General features: G+C 39.9%; 1 pseudogene; it reads right to left on the reverse strand.

The window, feature by feature from the left end:
• Positions 1 to 16,803: 16,803 nt before the first annotated feature.
• On the reverse strand, positions 16,804 to 17,506 carry LOC105978570 (annotated as a pseudogene).
• Between the last annotated feature and the right edge of the window lie 287 nt (positions 17,507 to 17,793).

Raw genomic sequence — 17,793 nt, forward strand, 5'->3', positions numbered from 1 at the left:
TAAAGAAACAAATCCACAGAATCTCATATGTATAAGAAAGAGTTTTATATAAAGGTTAAGTGCACATCAAGAAAACATCCCAACCCAGTGCTGACCAAGGCCACAAGTCCAACATTAACCCATTAACCCATAGGTCCAACACCAATCCATAGTCCTCCTCCATCTCACAAAACAGACACAATGATGCCGGCTGCAGGAGGAAAGCTGAGTCAGTGAATGTGTAAGCATCTCAGTGCTGGCAGGGGTCTCCACACGGCTGCTCCAGCACCCAGGGCTGCATCGGTGTAGGTCCATGTGGCTTCTCCTTGGGGATGTCTTGTAGGAAGTGAGCCTTGCCAGCTAAAGCAGCTGCACCCTGGTCTGACCATCACAAAGCAAGAGACCCAAGAAGTAGAAAGGCAAGGATCACTGAGCCATTTATCTCTCCGCCCTTCAATTAACCCCACATCTGTTTATTGGCCAGGTTGGCACAATAAACTATCTCAGTCTTATATGAAAGGCCACACCCCCAATGAAGTGTCATCAGTTTGCAACCTGATTGATAGGTTGGGCTCCACCCCTACTTTCACCCAGGAGTCTCATTGACATCAGTCTCCAAAGTGATTGACTTCAAATCCCATCTTTACTTTGAGCAGTTGCCATTGATGTCAACTCATGGCAACCTCGTGTGTGCTATAGTAGAACTGGGCTCTTTGGGGTTTTCGATGGCTGTTTTTTCAGAAGATCACCAGGTCTTTTATTCAGGATGATCTGGATGGACTTGAACCTCCAACCTTTAGGTCTAGGTAAGCTTGTTAACTGTTTATACCACCCAAAGACATCTAATGTCCAGATTGGGATCAGAATTACGGGAATGACAAGAGAATTATGGGATCCTTCAGGGGCTCCAGTTTTATTTGGTTTTGTTTTCTCCATAAAAGACTAAGTTTAAAGACTTTAAAGGTTTGTCTTATACTGCTTTGTTTTCTTTTTTATTATTAATTTTTAAATATTTTATTGGCATAATTCACATATATGATTCAACAGTTCAACCACATCAAGAAGGGTTGTACAATCAACACCACAACCCATTTCAGATTTTCTTCATTCTTGTAAAACATTGTCTTTTAATTTCACTTTTGAAGCCCTGTGTGCATGCCCTCTGAAAGGATGCTGGTGTTCCAAGCCCTCGCTAACCTTCTCAAGGACTTCACTTCTGAAATGCTCCTCTTTCTTTTCTGAATTACTATTGCTGTTTTTCTTCAAGATGATTTTATCAGCATACAAACAAATTTTAATGTTGTAAATCTTTTTGTTGTTTTAAATCATTTTATTAGGGGCTCATACAACTCTTATCATAATCCATACATACATCAATTGTGCAAAGCGCACCTGCACATTCATTGCCCTCATCACCCTCAAAACACTCCCTTTCCACCTAAGCCCCTGGCACCAGGTCCTCACTTTTCCCCTCCCTCCCCCCACTGCCCCCTCCCTTGATAATTTATAAATAATTATTTTGTCATATCTTTCCCTGTTCAACGTCTCCCTTCACCCACTTTTCTGCTGTCCGTCCCCCAGGGAGAAGGTCACATATCCTGCTTTGTTTTCTTTTACTTTTATGCCGTCTCAAAAAATTATTAAGGAGTGGTTGCCATGTTTCCCTTCCTCATTACTTCGAGAGAACTCAGGGAAATAGAAGGATAGTATATGTGCTTGGCATGACTTTGACAATTTTTACCAAATTACTTTATCACACTTTAAAGGAAAAGAAGCATAAAAAAATATTTTAGCAACTTTCTACAATATCCACTCTGAATCAAGTCCTATTACAATGTACTGAATCAGAAGGGCATCGCAGGATACTATCTTTAGCTAGGATGTTTTTCACCTACCCTGACTTTAGGGGACATATTTGGCAACACTTTTGTATGCCCAAGCCATTATAACAGGAAAAGATACAATCACAACTAACAGGCAGCAAATTCTGGCTGTAATGATGTGCCCGTGGACTAATTGGTGATACAATCCACCTCAAAGGAAACAATTGGTCTCATCGCACCCTCAGCTACCAGGCATCTTGGTGTGGCCTGTAGGCATCTTTCCTGCACTAGCAAATCCAGGACTCTTGTACAATCACCAAGCATAATAGCTATTTATGATCATCAAATGTGTACTCCTATTCTTTAAACTCTCTCAAAATAAAATTTTAAAAATAACAACACACTGACATCGAGTTAACTCTGAATTGTAGGGGCCCTACAGACAGAGTATAACTACTGTCCCTGTGGGTTTCCAGGACTATAAATCTTCAAGGGTGTACAAAGCTTCTTCTTTCTCCTTCGGAACAGCTGGTGGTTTTGAACTGCTGACCTTGTGGTTAGCAGCACAGTGTGCATCCCAGACTTCTTTAAACTCTCTAGATAGCTGGAATTCTATGGTGAGTCCCTTGATTTCCTAACACTGTTAATAAGTGCTTGTAGTCACTATCTAGCACTTCCATCATAGAAAAGTCTGGATCCAGAGTACCAGCTCTGGAGGAAGTTTTCTTTCTATGTCAGCTCTGGGGAAGGGCTTGTTACTTGGCTCCTTGGTGATCTTCCTGTTATGGCATCTATCTTCCTCCATCTCTGCTAGCTTCTCTCCCCGATCTTCTTGGTTTATAAAAGTCTCTCACCCTACACTAATACTGCCCATTAAAATAACAGCGACAAAATCATTTCCAAATGTAATTATAGCCATAGGTGTCAGGGTTGGGATTAACAACACATATTGTAGGGAGACACAATTCTGTCTAAAACAATGCTCAATAAATGTTAATAGGATGAAAGAATGAATTAACATGAATGGAAATCAGAAATTACTACCTCAAAAAATCAGAAATCAAAACAAAAAGTATGTGCATTATTTAAAATAAGCAAGCTGCAGAACCCTTCCCTCTTCCTGGAAATTTTGTTCCCACAAGAGTCTATTTAAAATGTAACATGATACATATGTAAATATATTATTATGTAACAATAGGGATATGGGTCTATGTACATATATTTATAGGTACATATATTAAGGTAGCAGACGGACACTGGGCCTCTACTCAAGTCCTCCTCAATGCAAAAACACTTTGTTCTAATAACCTGGTACTCTGTGATCCTCACCTTTCCTACACGATCGCTGAAGACACAATGGGTGCATAAGCTAATATAGTGAAGAAAGCTGAGGATGCCCAGCTATTACAAGACGTAGCATCTAGGGTCTTAAAGGCTTGAAGTTAAACAAGCAGCCATCTAACAGGGAAGCAACAAAGCCACATGGAAAAAGCACACCAGCCTGTGTGATCATGAGACATTGAAGGGATCAGGCATCAGAAAACCCAAAACAACCATTACTATGTGGGGGATTGGAATGGAGACCCAAAGCCCATCTGTAGGCAATTGGACATTCCTTCACAGAAGGGTCACAAGGAAGGGAGAAGCCAGCCAGGGTACAGTATAACACTGATGAAACACACAACATTCCTCTAGTTCTTTAATGCTCTCCCACCCCCCGTCCCATCATGAGCCTAGTTCTATGTTACAAATCTGGCTAGACCAGAGTATGTACACTGGTACAGTAAGAGCTCTTGACACACAGAATCCAGGATAGATAAACTCTCAGGACCAATAATGAGAGTAGCGATACCATGAGGGTTGGGGGAAGGCAGTTGGGGGAGAAGGGTGACAGGGATCTGATCGCAGTGATCGACATACAGCACCCACCCACTCCCCACCATGGGGACAAACAACAGAAACGTGGGTGAAGGGAGACAGCGGACAGTGTAAGATATGAAAATAAAAATAATTTCTAAATTATCAAGGGCTCATAAGGGTGGGAGGGTGGTGGAGGGAGAGGGAAAAAGAGTTGCTGATACCAAGGGCTCAAGTATAAAGAAAGTATTTTGGAATTGATGATGGCAACATATGTTCAAATGTGCTTCACACAATTGATGTATGGATTTTTATAAGAGCTACAAGAGCCCCCAGTAAAATGATTTATTAAAATAAAATGTGACATGATAAGACCACCAGCATAGGATAAGGAGTGTCTCTGAAATCCCACCTGAAAACAAGAAAAAATTTGTATCATTGGTTTCAAGTCCACCTTGAGATTGCAAGAGAATAACAAATGTTATTGATGGCTGATAATGACCACAAGATATGGAGAACACCCCTGGTTGTATTGTCAGAGGTATTTCTCCAAGCATTTCCTTAATAATGGATCAAAAGGAGGAGTTTGAATTTGGCCACTTTAAGCAGTTTCCTGGTATGTGAATCCAGGTAGCATGACTCTAGAGCCTATTCTCATAAGCACTTGTAGATCACCCCTTCTTTGCTGCCCAGCCTTCCCAGGGATGCAACAAACAAGAGAAATAAATGACAAACATCCCAAAAGAAGTGATCATACCCCTAAACCTCAAGACTTTCTCAGCATGGTGCACTGGGAAGACACACACTGATGACCCATAGATATTTCCTCATAAAGGACAGAACAGGAATAATTGTTAGATAAAGAAGAACACTGTCATACTTGACAAATCATATAAAAAAGCATCATCTAAATTAGTTGTTATGAGATTCTAGGGAAAAGAATTCTATTTACATCTTCGTATTTCAAAAGAATTTCACACTTAGCAACAAGCAATTTTACTGTGTCTTAAAATACCTAGGGAATTTATTCATTCTGCACTTAGCAGAAAACCATGTTTTAGGGCCTAAATTTTTTATGACAACTTGAGGAAAATATGAAGAAATAAATATCTTCTTTTGGTCAAGGAAATTCAGAATGCTCTTTTAAAAAAAGGGGGTCTCAAAGGTCACATCAGCAAAGCAATCATATCAGTGACTAATCACGGGGCTATTAATGAATAGTTTTGAAGGTAGAGGGAAATTTGCATATGCTATAGGTGGTTTTGAAATTGCTAGGTGTATTAAGTTAAAGCCAAGAAAAGCATTTATAATAAATTTAAAAATTCATGATGTGGGTAAATTTTGAGAAAATCAGGAGTAGACCATAAATGAAATAACTTCCGTCTGAGTCCTTTTCTCTTTCAAATGGGCACTCTGCAGAGCTCAAAGAAAGGGCCTTGGAAAGAGGGGGATTTATGTGGGGAGTATGAGGAGCAGGGCACTTCCCAAACTGAGAATTTCTCTTCCGCATTTGGTAGTCCATGACTATGTCCTCTGGATTTTGTCTTTTTCATGAAGTTGCCAAATCAAATTACCAACAGATTGGTACATAAAAAACAGACTTCAAATGTGTTATTTCACAATAAGAGGGGATAAGAATCCTGCATTGCTAATCATTGCACTCTTTAGGTTAACCTATGGAAAGGAAAATCATAATTATAAGTGGTGGACCGTGAGGGAGGGAGCTAAGCAGGAAGTCAGCTGAATGAATATATTGACCAATGGCATTAGACTAAGATAGGAATACATTAGATGAGAGATGATTGACTTCCTTCTGTTGTTAGGAACCCATTTTGTTTCTAGATGTTTGCTATGTTGAATAGTGTAACAAACACCCTTATATATATGCATCCTTATACATTAGTGCCCTTTATATACATGCCATACATTTCTAGGAGTGCTTCAGGTAAGTTAAAGATATATGTTATTTATTTAAGTAGCTACTGCAAGGCTGTTTTCCAAAATAATCATAATAATCTATCCTACCTGGTCACTACGTTGGGTAAGAGTTCGACTGTTAACTCTAAGATTGGTCATTCAAACCCACCAGTCTATCCTTGGAAGAAAGATGAGGCTATTGGCTCCTATAAAGATTCATAGCTTTGGAAATGCTATATAGGTTCACTATCACTTGGAATTGATTAAATGGTAGTGGATATGATTATTGGTTTATCTTAACACAAACACGTAAGACAATGCCTTCTACCCTCCATCATGCCAGCAAATGGGTTTTATATATACCCTGTTGTATGATAACTTTTAGCTAATAGAATGAATTCTATCTCTTTATGAAGTCTTAACAGGTCGTCCACAGTTTCTACCTTAATCTCCACTGCTTTTTTGTGAAATCTATGTTGCAGCCACCTACGTAATTCTGTTCCTCAAACAGGTTTATATTTCTCAATGTTTCCATGCTCATGCTTATAATCTAGAATGTCTGCCTACCACTTTCCATCACACGATATCCTTCACAGTCTAGTCCCCAAATCTCCTGATCATCTTTAAATTAATTGACTCAACATCATTAAATTATTAACCTATATTGAGTCCAGGTTGTGTCCTTTATAAATGTGTTGTTGCTGTTGTTGTCATGCTATTGAGTTGGTTCTATGTACAACAGAGCAAAACACTGCCGGGTCCTGCAACATCCTCACAATTGTTTTTTGTTTGAGCCCATCACTGCACCCACTCTGTTAATCCATCTTGTTGCGGATCTCCCTCTTCTCCACTGTCCCTCCACTCTAGCAAGTATGATGGCCTTCTCCAGGGACTGCTCTCTCATGATAACATGTCCAAAGTACATGAGAGAAAGATTCACCATCCTTGCCTATAAAAAGCATTTTGGCTGTACTTCCTAGACAGATTTATGTAAGAAAAACAAAACAAAATAGTGAGGGAAATCCTGAAAGAAAACTTCCTAAATTTAATGAAGAAGAATCAGATCATCAGATAATCCAGGAAGCAGAGGGGACACAAATGAGAATGAACCCCAAGAAAAACACACCACGGCATATAATACTCAAACTGTCCAACTTTGAGGAAAAGGAGAAAATCATAAGAGCAGCTAGATAAAAAATTGCAGTTACGTATATGGTAAGGTGACTAGACATCCCGCTTTTGGCGGGACAGTCCCGATTTTTAACAATTTTTCCCGCATCCCGCGGCATCTTTAAAAAGTCCCAATTTTTGGAAAGAATGCATGACAAGCTAGGGTATACGGTTTTCAACTGCCATGTGGCTATTTCGCCAGGATATGAGTTTTATCAATGGTGTCCCACTTTACCAATGTTAAAATCTAGTCACCTTAGATGGGTAATCAGATAAGATATGCTCAGACTTATCATCAGAAACCATGAATAAGAGCAGAGAACAGAATGGCATCTTCTAAATTTGAAGGAGAATAACAGTAACCCAAGAATCCTCTAACCCACCAAATTTTCCATCAAAATAGAAGGAATGGTAAGAGTTTTCCCAGATCAGGAAAAATTTAGAGAATACATTAAATAAAAACCAGAACTACAAAAATTACTTTCCAACTCACTTTGGACAGAAGACCAACATCCATAGAGCACAGACATGAGACAACCGCATAAGGTAACACTATCCAGAAGTCAGCGCTGACTTGCCCAAGACATCTTAGAATGGTGAAAAGGTGACAAGAATTAATCCACCTACACCTATACAATGTACTATTAAGGAGGGAAATAGAAAAATATCTATCACAAAAGGTATGAGATGACAAAAAAGAATCCACAGGTGGAAGTCATAACTTTGAACATCAATGATATGATTTAACCATCAATAGACAAAGGCTAGCAGATTGGATTATGAAACAAAACCCATCAATCTGTTGTTTGGAAGAGACACATCACAAGCTCACAGACAAAAACAGGTTGAGGATCAAAGGATGATGTGAAAGGTAAATCAAGCTAATAACAAACTAAAATATGCAGAAGTTGTCATTCTAATCTCTGACAAAATTTATCTCAAGGTGAAAGACATATAAAGTGATAAGTATGGGCATTATATAATGCTTAAGAGATCAGTAGACCACAAGCCAGTGAGTATAATAAGCATATATGTGCCCAATGAGAGATGTGCAAACTTAATCAATCAAATTCTTCAAAATCCAGGGATATATATATATATATATATCCAGGGATATATATAATAAAAAAGAGCTTTATATCAAAGGTTAATTGTATGTAAGTATGTATGTATATACATATATATATATACATACATACATATATATACATACATACATACATACATACAATTAACAATATATATATATATCATAAAAAAGAGCTTTATATCAAAGGTTAATTGTATATCAAGAAAACATCCCAGCCCAGTCCAGATCAACCCCCTAAGTCTGATATTAGCCCAAGTGTCTAATACTAGTCCAAAAATTCCTCTTCAGACTCATGAAAACACTCACAATGATGCTGTACGCAGGCAGATCACAGTCTGGTAAGTGAAAACTCTCGTGGATCCAATGGCACTGGAAGCATCACAGGGCTGTCTCCACAGGCCTCCGCCACATGGCTCACTCGGGTCTCCTCTACAGGAATATGCAGCAAAGAGAGAGAATGGCCTACCTCAAAATCGAAGGAGAGGAAGTTCAAGAAGAAAGAAAATGTTTGAAACTGATCGTGGTAGCAATTGTACAGTACTGCTTGATGTGACTGAACCATGGACTGGTATGATATCTGTAAGAGCTCCCAATAAAATGTTTAGAGCAAAAAAGAAAAAGTGATGGCTTGGGTAAGACACATCTTAGTTCTCAAAGTAACACCTACTCTTCAACACTTCAAAGAAGTCTTGTGCAGCAGATTTACCCAATTCAATTAGTCATTTCATCTCTTGATTACAAATGTAGGTTCGCTTAATCCTCATTTGGAGATAAATCCTGCTGTTACCAGAATGTTTAAGGGAAGGAATCTGATGCCCAGGGAGGGTCAGAGTCACACACATAAGCAACAGCACATTCAGGATTGAAACCCACCTTGACGCCACAATCATATTTTGAGAGCTTTTTGACCTGAGGGCTCATCATCTGGCACTATATCTGACAATGTTCTCTTGCCTTTCCTTAAGTTTGGTATCTCACAGTACTCTGCTGCTTTTCATAAGGTTGTCGGTGGCTGATTCCTCTATGTGGACAGCCCATTCTTTCTTTGTAGTGTTTTAAGTCTATTCACTTCTGGTGCCCCTACTGGTATGTTAAAATGCCAGTGATATAGCTTCCGGCATCGCAGCAACACACAAGCCACGACAATATGACAGACAGACAAGTGATAATCTCTAAATTAATTCTGCCTGAATTACAGGGGTAACAAAAGCTGTTGGGAAGTTTTTTGATGATGTGACATGACTCAAAATAAAAAGAAATAGTTGAAAATATCAATTAATAATCAGCATGTGGAATGTATGAAGAACAAATATGGAAAAATTGGAAATCATGAAAAATAAAATGGAACACAGATAGACTGATATCCTGGGCATTCATGAGCTGCAATCAACTGGCACTGCCATTCTGAATTGGACAACAAAATAGTCTACTGTGCCAGGAATGACAATTAAAAAAATAAAAAAATAAAAATAAATAGGAATGGCATTGCTTTCACTAAAAAAAAAAATGTCAACGTCTGAAGCACAGTGCTACCAGTGATAATACTCATATCTACAAGGAAAATAAGTTGATACAAGTATCATTCAAATTTATACACCAACTACTAATGCCAAAGATGAAGAAATTGAAGATTTATACTAATTTCTGCAGTCAGAAATTTATCAACCATTGAATCTAGATGCATTAAAAGTTACTTGTGAATGGACTGCAGAAGCTGGAAATGAGGGGGAAGGATCAGTGACTAGAAAATAGAGCCTTGATAAAAGAAACAACACAGGAAGTTGTAAGATTGAATAATTAAGACCAATAACCTTTTTGTTATACTTTTTTCAACAATCACAACAGATACCATACATATGGACCTTACCAGGTGGAAGACACAAGAATCAAATCAACTACATCTGTAGACAGGGACAATGGAGAAGCTTAATATCATCAGTAAGCTTAATATCATCAGTAAGACCCATTGTGTAACACATCATTAATTGCTTAAATGTAAGTTCAAATTGAATGTGAATAAAATTAAAACACGTCCACAATACAATCTTGAGTCTATCCCCCTGAATTTGGAGATTGTCTAAAAAGTAGTTTCTACACATAGGATACTAATGATATGAGAAGACATCAAGAATATTATCTAAGAAGAAAGCAAAAAGTCATTAAAAAGACAGAAAAGAATGACCAAATTGTTGTCAGAAGACACTCTGAGATTTATTTTTGAATTTAGAGTAGTTAAAGTGAATGCAAGAAATAATGAAGTTAAAAATGCTGAACAGATTTCAGAGGGCAGCTTGAAAAGACAAAGTAAATATTGTCACGGAATGTGCAACGCCCTAATAAGAGAAAACCAAAATAGAGAGAAATTCTTGACATTTCTCATCATGAAAGAACTGTGGGAAAAAATGTAAGCTGTGAATCGCAATACTCAAAATTTCTAAGGGAAAAATGGAAAATGAAAGGAATACCCAGTCACTGTATCAAAAAAAATTGATTGATGTTCCACTATTTCAAGAGGTAGCACATGATCAAGAACTGAAGGTATGCAAATAAGAAATACAAGCTACTCTGAGAGGTTTACTGAAAAACAAGGCTCCAGGAATTGACAGAATACCAATTTAAAATATTTAACAAGCTGATGCAGCAATGGAATTTTCAATTGACTCGTGTGTATGCAAAAGCTACACAGTAAATAAAGAACTGATGTATTTGAATTATGGTGTTGGCAAATAATGTTGACTATACCACAGCCTTCCACAAGAAAAACAATCTTTATTGAAAGAAGTACAGAAGAATTTTTCTTAGAAGGAGAATAGGGAGACTTTTGCTCACATATTTAGCATATGTTTTAAAGAGGAACAAGACATCCTGCTTGGTAAAAGAGAGAGTCAGCGAAAAAGAATACCTCCACTGAGCTGAAGTGATACAGTGGCTGCAACAACAGGCTCAAACATATCAATATATGTAAGGACGGGGCTGGCCCAGCCAGTGTTTAATTCTGTTGATGAAGGTTGCTATGAGTCAGATTTAACTAGATGGCACCTAACAACAACTCTAAAATTTTTTCATTTGTAAAGCATAATGAACATAAGCATGAATTTATATTTTTCAATCAAAAGAAGTTGGCCAGATCTTTATTTTTTTAATCATTTTACTGGGGGCTCATACATCTCTTATCACAATCCATACATCCATCCATTGTGTCAAGCACATTTGTACATTCGTTGCCCTCATCATTCTTAAAACATTTGCTCTCCACTTAAGCCCTTGGCATCAGCTCCTCATTGTCCCCCTCCTTCCACCCACCCCACTCCCTCATGAGCCCTTGATAATTTATAAATTATTTTGTCATATCTTACACTGTCTGACATGTCCCTTTGCCCACATTTCTGTTGTCAATCCCCCAGGGAGAGAAAGTTATATGTAGATCCTTGTAATCGGTTTCCCCTTTTCCACCCCACCTTCTCTCTACCTTCCTGGTATCGCCACTCACACCACTGGTCCTGTAGGGATCATCTGTCCTGGATTCCGTGTTTCCTGTTCCTATCTGTACCAGTGTACATCCTCTGGTCTAGCCAGATTTGTAAGGTAGAATTGTGATCATGATGGGGGGGTGGGTAGGGAAGAAGCATTTAGGAACTAGAAGAAAGTTGTATGTTTCATTGTTGCTACATCGCACCCTGACTGGCTATTCTCCTCCCTGCAACCCTTCTGTAAGAGGATGTCCAGTTGCCTACAGATGGGATTTGGGTCCCCACTTTGCACTCCCCCTCATTCACAATGATAAGATTTTTTGTTCTTTGATGCCTGATACCTGATCCCTTTGACACCTAGTGGTCACACAGGCTGGTGTGCTTCTTCCATGTGGGCTTTGTTGCCTCTCAGCTAGACGGCCACTTGTTTACCTTCAAGCTTTTAAGACCCCAGGTGCTGTATCTTTTGATAGCCGGGCACCATCAGTTTTCTTCACATTTATTTACGCACCTATTGGTCTTCAGCGATCTTGTTGGGGAGGTGAGCATCATAGAATGCCAGTTTAATAGAACAAAGTAGTCTTGCATTGAGGGAGTGCTTGAGTGGAGGCTCAATGTCCATCTGCTACCTTAATACTAAACCTATAAATATATGCACATAGATCTACTTCCCCATCCTCATATAAAAATATATTTACATATGTACATGCCTTTATATAGACCTCTATAAATTCTTTGCCTCCTACTTCTTTCCTTTATTTCCTTTTACTTTCCTCTTGTCCCACTATCATGCTCAGCCTTCATTTGGGTTTCAGTAATTCCTCTCGATTACATTACCCTTGATCACACCGTACCATTGGCCAGATCTCTATATTGTCAATGGTTTCCCTTTGATGGAGTCCTTGCTCCTGGCTCCCTAAGTAGACACACATATATACGTATGTGTGTGTGTGTGTGTGTTATTTCAGGTGGTTTTAAGCATCATCACTTTTCTTTCTGGAGGACTTCTTTTTGTATTTATTTTAGAGCCGTATTTGGTGATACGTTTTCATATTCTTTGTTTGCCTGTTAATGACTTAGGAGCCCTTGTAGCATAGTGGGTTTTGAAACCCATCAGCCCAAGAGAGAAAGACAGGGCTTTCTCTGCCCACAAAGAATTACAGTCTTGGAACTCACAGAAGAACTCCTACTCTGTCCCATGGGGTCTCTATGAGTTGGCATCAACTCGATGGCAGTTTGGCTTTTGTTTGTGGAGGGTTCATTTGTTTGTTTTTCAGTTTGCGAATTAAGTATGTCCTTATATTTTAAATTATAGTTTTGTGGACTATATTATTCTCTCCTGTCAGTTTTTCTTTCTTTCTTTTTTTTAATGTGACCTCGTTGCCCTCTTGCTTGCAGTGGTTTCTGGAGAGAAGTTGGCATATAATCTTATTGAGAACTTCTTGTGTGTGTGATGCTCTGCTTTTCTTGTACTATTTGCATATTTCTCTTTGTCCTTGGTTTTCAAGAGCTTGATTATCATGTGATTCACGCAGTGAGTTTTCTTTATAATTCGTTCTTCATAGAGCTTGTAGGCTTCTTGGATGGGAGAATTCCTGTCTTTTGTGATGTTTGAGTTGTTGGGTTTTTTTGTCACTATTTGTTCAAAGATTCTGAACTGAGCTCCTCTTCTTCTTGCTCTGGAACTCCTACAATTCATGAACTATGTCCTATGTTTTCCTTAGTCGTAATGCATTTGCTTTTGAGACTGAGCCACCCCAACAATCCTGTCCTCAAGTTCTCTGGCCCTCTCCTCTCCCCTGCTAGTTTTACACCTCTGGTTCTACCCATGGTGTCAAGCATTTCTGTTACTTTACTTTTAAACTCCAGTATCTTTTCAAGATTTAAATCATTTTATTGAAATTTGATTTCTTCTTATATTGTTTACCTAATTTCCTTCAGATCTTTTCCTGTATTTTCCTTTATTTCTTTAAGCTTAGATCTTTTCCTGTATTTTCCTTTATTTCTTTAAGCTTAGATCTTTTTCTGTATTTTCCTTTATTCCTTTAAGCACTCAATATTAATGCTTTAAATTTTGTCTGTAATTCCATTATTTATTCTCCCTCAGGGATCGTTTCTGACCCTTTGTGTTTGGAGGGCCTTTCTTTCCTGTTTCTTGTATGTTTTATAATTGTCTTAAAGCCTGGGGGACTTTAAGATTTATTTACTTTTACTGTAGAGTATCAGGAGATTATCTTTGCCCCTTAGATTGCTCTTCTTGCTAGTTGATCCTTCCAGGACGCACAGGGTCTCTTGTTCTAGTCCTACTTGTCCCAGCACAGTGTGTTCAGGTATTTGGTCTGGGCTACGTCAACCTTGCCTCTCTGTACCTAGGCCCTTACAGCTTTGGGATAAAGTGTGTTTGCGGTGTCAGGCTTCATTGAGTCTCTGGTGGCACAGCTGCTGCCCCAGCCCTAATCAGGTAGGTAGAGACCTGCAATGAACAGGGTTGGGGCCACAGGCACCACACAGGCCCAGGGGAAAGGCCATTGGCTCAGTTCAAGTCAGAGGCATTGCCACCTCACCCCAAGATCTGCACAGAGATGGTGTAGATGTTTTGGTCCTGCACCAATCAGAGGCGTGGCGTGATTGTAGGTTGGTCAGAGCAGGTGCTAACATCTGCGCTGTCCTTGTTCAGAGAAGGAGCCAAAGAGTTGAAGGGCTGGAGAGCTGGAGGGCCAGGAGGTTGGGGGATGCAGGGAGCGGTGTTCCTGTGGGGTCTGACTTGGGTCCAAAGCATCAGGGCAGTTGCCATTGCGTAATCTTAACCTGGGGAGGGTGCATTTATGACCTCAGGTTGCAGTAGCATTTAGCTAGTGGGCCAAGCTGGGTAGAGGCTGCCTGTGCAGTATTCCTGCCTTGAGTGTCTGCACTGGTCAGTCAGCTCACTGGGGAGCTCAGTCACTAGGTGCTTCCAGCCATGGATGGCTAGCCTCGTTTTGACGGAAGGTTGGGCTAAAGTGTGGTCCCAGTTATCCCCAACAAACAGGCCTCCCATGATGGGGATGCATTTTTTTACAGGACAGGGATCACACTTTGTTGTACTCCTTCAGACTAAGAGAGCGCATGCTGTCTGCTCCAAGCCACGGCACTTGCTCTGTACCCCGTCTTCTTGGCAGTCCTACCAACCTGTTTGCTCCTCGACTGTAATTTCTTACAGTTCAGCAACCACCACACTCCTCAGAAGTTCCCAGCACTTCACTCTATGCTACATCCAAGTCTTGCTCTCTCGCAGGTACACCAAGTCCCAGTAAGTACCCCTCCCCACTTGTCAATCTGTTCTAAATCTGTTTCTTAATTTGTCCATCTCAGTATGTTACTCCACCTTGCCCCTTCCCTGTGTTCTCTGCTCAAAGGTACCCTTTGTCTATGTCTGTGTTGAGCCAGGCTGTCTATCGTATGAATTCACTGAACCAAGCTCTGCTTTCCCACCTGCAGGCTACCTCCCTTTTGATAATGCTCTCCCTTTGGCCTCTGACTCTTCAGTCTGCTCTCTAGGGTTCCTAGATCTTCCACCACATCACTCCTTTGTTGTCTACTTTCTGACATTGCTGTAGGGTGGTGTTATTGTGTAAACACCTGCGCCACCATCTTACCTCTTTATATAATGTGCATTTCTAAGCTTCCTTTCATGCTAAAGCAAAAGTCTCTTTCCCCACCACAATTCAATTAACCCCATTACTATAATGCCACCAACTGACATCTATCTTTTTTATGGCCAGATACACAATTTAACAAAGACCATCAGTCAAGTACAATTACATATCTTCTTGAGAAACGATGCCTCTAAACTCAATATTTGTTGAGTAAATACCAATATATTGTTTCTGAAATCACCGTAGCATGTTCTACTTGGTTGCCAAACTGAAAGAAAAAAGTAAAACATGGTTCTAAACCTGCATTGTAACCCACATTGCATCTCTTGGAGTTTGCAACCATGCTTCCCCAAATGCTACAAGAGCTTTTCTAATCACATATTCATTGGCAACGCATAATTAAACTTGTAACATTAATCTTTAATTAGAGGAACACATTAAGCTTTCAGCTGCCTAGGCACTCACGTGAACATATTCCCTAAGTCATTAAAATCCAGCCTTCCTTTTGAGAGCGCATTGCAATCTGTTACCTGGCTTAGTGGAAAGCATGGAGTATGTTGATTACAAAGAGTGGAGCCAGTTTAGGGGGGAAAACAAAACCTCTCTGCATCTGACAAGAGCTTCTTTCTATCCTGGAGACCTGGGAAGAATATTCCAATCAGGCTTGACCTATCATGGTCTATTGAGCAAATTCATCTTCTATTTAAGGTTCATTTCTGTATTTCTGAGGCCCAGGGCACACTGTGGTCTGTACCTCCGGTATTCTCTTGTAATCCACAGAATATTCATTGGCTAATTTCTGAAAGTAGATCACCAGACCTTTCTTCCTAGTGTATCCTAGTCTGGGAGCTCCACAGAAAACTGTTCAGTGGGTTGACCCCGCCAGTATTTGAAATACCAGGAGCATAGCTTCCAGTTTTATAGTAATATGTACGCCTTCATAGTACATTTTCAGATGCATATGCACGTAGAAGTTGGATAATGGAAAAGAAAATACCATAAGAATGGATGTGTTTGACTTGTGGGGTTGGAAAGAATATTGAATATACCAGACTACCAAAACAACAAACAAACAAACAAATCAGTCTTAGAAGAAAAACAAGAATGCTCCTAAAAGGAAATGGTGATTCTTTAACTTGATTACTTTGGACACATTGATAGGAAAGATTAATCTCCATAAAAACACATCATGTTTGGTAAATTAGAAGGTCAATGAAAGTGAGCAAAACCTTCGGTGAGATTGACTGACAAAATAACTGCAAACATACCAACATATGCCATAATAGGGATTCGCATGTACCAATAATCATGAAGATGACATCGTACCAGACATCATTTGCTCCACTGTATGTAAGGTTGCCTTGAGTGTGGAGCAGACGTGCACAGGGAAGGGTGTGAGCCATCCATCATGTAGTACCAGAGACCCCATGTTATCTTTCAGTTGTCGTTTGAACTTCTAATGGCATTTTAGGTTCTTTCCAAGGCTAGGCCCTAGGAACGCATAGGTCAAGTATGTCCCTGAGAGTGATGCTTTGCTCCAGGGGTCAAGGAGAGCCTTATCACATGCTTGAGTTTTCACCAACATTAAATTTCAGGACAGAAGATGAGAAATTGCAGAATTCCCTCCTCAAAGTCAGCTACAAGTATTTTGCTGATTTCAGGGGAAGCAGAAACCACATTGAAAAACACTGGAATTCTTTCTTGAGATAAGAAAGGTAGCACACCAGCTACTGTCTCTTACCCTCCCGTTTCTAAAGACAGCACACACACACAATCTCTGAAGACATTTGATGGCCACTGAGAAAACAGAAACACAGCTTCCACTAATAACATACTGCACTTTCAGATAGTCTGGGTCTAGTTCAGCTGCTGGCTGTGCTGATGATGCATTCACCATGAAATCTGGATAAGCCTGTCTCCTTAAGAAAGCCCACTTTATTCTTGGTGGTGTAATGGGCCACAGAGAGATGGAAATGATGCAGGAACGATGAGACGACCTGGAAAGATCTCCCAGGAAATGCAAATATCTGAATGGGCTCTTCCAAGCAAAGGATACCAAACTTCCCCAGGTGCTCCTCAGTTGTTGTGTTGACTGTCAGCGGGACAGTCTTATTCTTAACTTTGACTTGTTCCACATTTCAGGATGAGTTCCTGGACAGACTTCAAATTTGGAAATCCCCATGTCACATAAGGTTCCACCACATGCAGTGTCTTTAGGGTCACAGGGATCACTTGCAATGGTCTTCCACACGAGAAAACTCAGTCCCTGGATTCAGTGGCTGCACACTGCAAAGGCCAAGGAGTACCTTTCCGGCACTTCCAAGATGTGAGGGTTCATCTCTAGTTGTCTGCTTCGTACCCGTCACACTGCTGTCTCAGGAAATCAAGTAAGAAAGATTCCAGTTGCTTAAACCAGAGTGCTTTCTCTTTTCTTTGATTCTTCTTTCCCAAAAGCACTTGCTTGGCTTGGGTGTCTTTGAAGGCCTGAAAAGCCTTCCTCTTTTTCAGGAGGTTTTCTGGAACCAACAGGATCTTCTTTCTACCTTTCCAATGTTCACAGCCCATGTTATCTTGATGGGAGGAGCAGAGGACAGAATATATTGAGCATATTTGAATATAGTTTGCATTTTTCCAGGCCAAGTAATGGAGCTATATCCTTTCTGCCACCCTAAATTCCTGAGAATATGTTGTGACCTGACCTCTGCAGTTGATTGGGCTCCCAAAGGTAAGGGTTAGTGCCACAATATTTACTTGTACGTGGTCGTGGGTCCATTGTAGGCCCTGGAGGCAGAATAAAAGCTTAATGGGCCAGAATTGGAAAAAAAATAAATCAACTTTCCCCTAGAAACTCA

This window comes from Echinops telfairi, unplaced genomic scaffold (genome assembly GCF_000313985.2).
Source record: "Echinops telfairi isolate 266 unplaced genomic scaffold, ASM31398v2 ScPeMD7_31;HRSCAF=116, whole genome shotgun sequence".
NCBI lineage: Eukaryota > Metazoa > Chordata > Mammalia > Afrosoricida > Tenrecidae > Echinops > Echinops telfairi.